Below are 6076 nucleotides of genomic sequence, written 5' to 3'. Positions count from 1 at the left end.
AAAGATGAGCATTTTCTGCGAGTCCTCCAAGTTTAAAGTACAGTAATTGCAAGGACGTAGGTTTGCATAGGGACGGTAGGGACATAATACTACTAACTTTTCAGGATGCTGAAATTGTCCACACCAACTTTTAGGCAACCTTATTTGCATTATATAATGGCTTCAGTTATATAGGTCATTCAGATTGTCTTCCCATATGTTGTAAGAATAGAATTAACCCGACCATTATTAAGTGAATTACAGTACTTTCATTATGTTCAGACTTACATTGACCTCTTTTCACATGCTGAATGTGGCAGTCCCATTTTCCCCTCAAGCACACGTTTGATTGGCTGATTACCCCCCCCCCGCCCCCACACACGCGAATTCACAGCCTGACGGAAATACAACATGCTGCCTCCTCCACCCACTTAGAAGGATATTATTTTTTTCCCACTAGCAGCAGCAACTGTAAGTAGTGTAAAAAGACGTCAATTTTTTGGAGGTGGCGAAAACAACACTAATTTTGCTACTGAAAGTCCGACCTGCATTAGAGTTAGCATGACATTAATCTGTGTGAATTTCTCGAATTCGAGGAGGAAGCTACATCGAGAGAAATATTGTCCTGTATGTTTTCTACTGTTAATGTTAATTAAACTGTAAGAAATGAAATGAACTATGGATTAGCCCCTTGTAGATAGTTAATTGATGATGAACAAGTTTGTATTTGTTTTGTATGTTCATATCATTTGTGTATACTGTATATAATATTGCAATTTCAATTTGCTAATAAAATCTCGACATTTATTCTGGAAGTTTTTTTAAATTGTTTCTTTAATTGTTTTTTAAAACAAAGGTTTAAATCAAACAGTGTATCACATGAACCAATACACATGAAAGTTAGTATAAGTCAATACACATTTATTTTGCATTGATCATTTAGCCCAGTGCTTCTCAATTATTTTCTGTTACGGCCCCCCAAAGAAAGACGTAAATGTTTCGCCCCCCCCCCCCCCCAAACTCTCTGCCGCCACTGTAAATAGTATCATTTCTCTATAAAATTACTATTATAAATACGCATCTGCCTAACATTGTGTTCTTTTTTTCTAATAAAGAAAAAAAGTAACATAGATCAACTTATAATAAAGTATAACTTTATTAATATTGTTTTGTTTGTAACAGAGAAGACTAGCATCAATTTGCCTGAATTAAAAAAAAAAAAAAAGTCACATTCAAACTGTAAAAATACACTCAAGGTACATTTTTGGCCATTTGATACAAAAAAATAAGATGTAATAAAATCAGTAAATAATAACAAATTCAAATTGATTAGAAACATTCACTCATGAGGACAATATGCCAAAAAATTTGACCAAAAAAACAAAACTGAATAAAAGAAAAAAAAGAGTGTCCTTGGACAGAAGGACAGTTTTTATTTTTGCTGCCCACACTCAGTATTACCTCCTTTGCAATGGTGTGGAGTTATTTTGCAATGACCATGCTAACAATGCTTACTGGTTTACTGATACAATACTGACAAAGCAGGACGATTGTTGGCAATATTCGGCACGTTTTCGCTGAAAAACAATCAAGCGGCTTATCAATGAGATTGGGGTCGAATGTCTTTAAGTGGCGTCTTAAATGATTTGGCTTCTGGCTGTCCGCTATAATTATTTTTAGACACAGTAAACAGTGGTCTTTCCTCATCACCCACTGTATTAAAAGTCAAAGCTAAAAGGCAAACGGCACGAAAAAAGCGCATTCTCGGCGGCCGAGGTAGAACCGTAGGTGAGGGCTGTCATCGTGACGATCCCAAGCCGAAAATGGCACTTCTCGGGCGGCGACGTGAGAACCGGACAAGACAGTGGGTCGCTGCGTGAGTGAGTCCGGTCGGAAAACGGCTTTCGAAAACGGCGGCGGCGCACTGCTCTTCATATCTGTTTTCTGTGTGCTGAGTGCTCTTCCTTAGTTCAAAAATACTGCACGCACTCTGAAAATAAGAGCGCCACTGCCACCCACTGAGTGGATGTGCAAGTACACTTTATTCCAGTACGGCAAAAAAAAAAAAAACAAACATGTTCCCCAAGGACACATGCGCCCCCCCGGCATCGCTCTGCGCCCCCCACTATTTGAGAAATACTGATTTAGCCTATCAAATAATTAGGTTCATACTGGTGAGAAATGTAGCCCTGACCCCCTTTCACCCAGTCTGTTTGGTCGTATACATGTCCCGTCCCCAGCAAAAAGTGTACATGCAGGTTATGCTGTTATATCGTCCCTACCAATGTTGAGACCAAACTTACGCCCTTGAGTAATTGGATGCTTCTTCGTTGTCAGTGGTAGCCAATGCGTTATTAGTACATATTATCCAATTAATTTGTCTTTTTTTATTTACATTTCTTTTAATAAATTATAATTTCTTTTATTCAATACAATCGCTTGAATAAAAAAGATAACTGCAAATCTTTTTATTTAATTAAAAAGTGCTTTATTTATTTATTATTATTTAAAAAAGGGGGGGATTTTTAAAAATGTATTTGTTATTAATTCTATCTCATTTAGTATTTATCAGCCTTAGAGTGTTATTGGGGCCCACAACCAGAGTGTCTTTGTGTTCACTTTCGTATCTGTTTGTTTTTCTGTATCTTTGTTTCCAAGATCACTCAAGAACGAATACAAGGATTACTATCAAACTTGCAGGATATGTTATTTGAAACATAAAACGTTAGGTCAGAAAAAGACGATAGCTTTCACGATAGCTCAAGAACGGATAAAAGAAAGATTATCATACTCATAATATGTTTGTAATGTCAAATGGAAGAGGTGATTCATTATAGGGAAAATGTGGTCATCGGTCGTAAAGGTCAGAAAAGGACTTTTGCGATAATTTGTTTAAGACTTAAAGGCACTATATGGAATTTATTGTGTTAATGTACACTACTTTTCTCCTCCACCAATGCCATGATGAGTCCATAGAGCCCTGACATTTGAACTGAAACTGCTCAAAGGGCCTTTTTGCACCCCCGTGGTTGCCGCCTAGTTTCCACTTGGCAAAAACACTGCACATGCGAGCCGGTAACTGTCCACAATTTACCATGGATTCTGCAGACAATAAGAAGAAACTGGCTGCCAGCACAGCCCCAACTCCAGCTCAAATCTCCAAGCATTATGCATAGGTGGAGTTTGACTTTTAGGGTGGGTGGGTGGGGGGGCAAAACATGTTGATGACCCCGAAACGCAGTGTAAGCAATAAAATTAACTTACAAGAATATTTATAATAATAAGTTGAAAATGAGCATTTTTGTTTTTTTTTTGTTTTTTTGTTTCCCATCGTTTTTGAGGAGAATTCTAAATCAGGCTGCTTAGGACAGCTATAATTTTTTGCTAAGATCGTCATTCATTGAATATGGTACGCCCACCGCTCTGTTGTGCAATTAGCGTCTTTAGTGGGGCAAATTGAAACTTCGCTCACCATTTTGGTGGTGCTCTCTGGCGTTTCATGGTCCACATTTTCAATCCTTGGTTCTTGCTCAGTAGTTGTTGTCGCTTTTAAAAGTTTAGGATGGAAAAAATTACATATTTCCATCTTGCCTCTTCGGTCCTCCGGTGGTTTTGGCTAACCAAAGCAAATCACCGTCTAAGGTGCTAGTCACATGATCTATTTGAAAAATAATTTTGACCCATTATAAAAAAAAAATTTTTTTTGTTCGTTTCTTTCATTGTTGTTGTTTGTTTTATTGCTTTACAACTTTTATAGACAATATTTAACCGGAAAACTCTTAATTTTAGAACTATAAGACAGTCAATTACGTGCAATGACAATTTTCGGCCACCAGGGGGGAATGTACCCCCCCCAAACTATCGTACAAGCATGCACGAGCTTAACAAAGAGGCTGCAGTTACGCTTTAGGCCTCCGGTGGCAGTCGCGAGTAAAAAAGTGACAAACTGAGTGCCCACTCTACTAAATTGTGGTGATGTTTTGAATTTAGCTGCTAGGCCGACGTCTGCTCTCTCTGAGTGCTTTAAATTTAAAAATGTATTCATGCATGAATAAATTATATTAGAAATAATAATGATAATAATAATAACAATCATAATAGAGACCTGGCATCAACATATACCAAAAATAGTCACATACTTTTATTATAAGGGCTGCTACAACTCATCGACAAATCAACAACTATTAACTATGTTTATTTGCATTTGATCGGTTAAAGAAATTGTTCAAAAACTCTTTTTGAAACATGATCATGATCACATACCCTACACTTGGCTTTCCAGTAATTGTGTCTGAACCTTTGTCATCTGCTAATGGTCACTATTGGAACGGACAGCGAAACCTGTCACACTGGTTGGTCCAATGATGTTGGCGCGATTGGTTCTTGCACTCCACATTTGGGAGCATTTTATCCGGCAAAAATGGTTCCCCGACTTCATTCCGTTGCACGCAAAAATACAAATGACATCATTGGTGTAAAACGAGTTTCGAGATAAGAGTCAGAGATTACTTCCCGTGATTAAAACATTTTTGTGGAATTCAAGTGGAAAACTCATAAAATGATGTCACTATTTGCAGGCCACTATTATGCACTGCTTGAAAGTGGCTGATCATTTTATGTGTTAGCCAGATAAATAAATTGGTAAGAAGAAGCTTTATTGTGATAGTTTCAATGCACAACGACATGAAATCAAATAAACATGCTTGAAAGATTCAAAACATCTCGTCCCTGGGTGGGCTCGAACCACCAACCTTTCGGTTAACAGCCGAACGCGCTAACCGATTGCGCCACAGAGACGGTTGAAAACTTGCGCATTCCTTTCCTATTTTCTCTAGTCGCAGTCCGTCTAGTGATCAGATTTGATCTATGCTACCTGCATGGCTAAATGTTCACGCCATAAAGACTTACATATCGCTTGAAGTAATCATATATGTAATTGTTTAAGTATGCGACACTACGCACAATCACAGTGCCTACGATGCAAACGTAACCCAGTTTTGCCCATACATCTATCTCAACGCCTATTACTGCGTGAATTAAGTCATAATCACTGTAAATATGTGCATTAAAATACTTATCAAATACTTTAGTTGTCTGCCCATGAATTATTCCTTACATGCACGCATTATTCGTAGTTGTTCGTAGTCACAATTCCTGTTTTCCGACAGTGACGTAATCTGATTTTCTGCGTAAATCGAACACTAACAATTGCCAACGCAATAATGAAGTCATTATAGGCTAAATCTTTAGAAGGGTCTAACACAGGGGTGTCCAAACCTTTTGCAAAGGGGCCCATATTTGGTGTGGTAAAAATGTGGGGGGCCGACCAGGGCTGACGTCCTTTACATAGAACAATATATTTAAGCAAATTTTAGCAAGCCATTATGTGTGTCAAATTTGCTTTATTATTTTTTTGATTAATAATTTCAACAATCTCGCAACTAGCCTTTGTGGCGTTGTCTTTCTCGGGCTCTTGTGAAATACTGCTGCTGTAAAATTAAACTAGCTTCAAGTTGCTTCAATTTCTCGCTTCGTATCTTCCCGGTAATCTTGTCGTACATGTCAGCGTGTCTTGTCTGGTAACATCGCCTCACATTGAACTTTTTAAAAACTGCGGCTGTCTCTTTGCAAATGACGCAGACACAGTTGTTGCATATTTTAGTGACGAAATAGTCAAATTTCCACCTATCCTTGAAGCGTCGGCGTCGCAGTCAACTTTCTTTATTTTTGTGGATTGCCGCCATTTTAGAAAACTGGGAGTAAAAGGTCACACGGGGTAGTGTTGCTTAGAGTGCTGCTGCCTTTTAGTGGGTAAATGAGGAGCAGCATTTAGTGTGTAATCTACTTCATATGCTGGTAGCAGTACTGCTGACCAATTTATTAAGTCTGTGTGCGGGCCAGACGTTATTGATATTATGACAGTGGCTGGGGGCCGGATGAAATTTGACCGTTTGGCCGCATTTGGCCCCCGGGCCGGACTATGGACACAACTGGTGTAACCGTTCGAGGCCATGAATATTAATTAAGCAACATTAGCTTAGCATCGATTTAAGCTAAAGTTAGGCTACAACAATAAAATGTGTACCTCAGTTTTTTA

At 38.4% G+C, this 6076-nt stretch overlaps 1 non-coding gene across 1 annotated transcript; it reads right to left on the bottom strand.

Annotated features, from left to right (window-relative positions):
* Positions 1 to 4702: 4702 nt before the first annotated feature.
* trnan-guu (transfer RNA asparagine (anticodon GUU)) lies at positions 4703 to 4776 on the bottom strand. Its single transcript has one exon. It is a non-coding gene; the product is annotated as a tRNA-Asn (tRNA).
* Between the last annotated feature and the right edge of the window lie 1300 nt (positions 4777 to 6076).

This window comes from Corythoichthys intestinalis, chromosome 14, assembly GCF_030265065.1.
Source record: "Corythoichthys intestinalis isolate RoL2023-P3 chromosome 14, ASM3026506v1, whole genome shotgun sequence".
NCBI classification, from domain to species: Eukaryota; Metazoa; Chordata; class Actinopteri; order Syngnathiformes; family Syngnathidae; genus Corythoichthys; species Corythoichthys intestinalis.
This window is presented reverse-complemented; position numbering and strand designations above follow the sequence as displayed.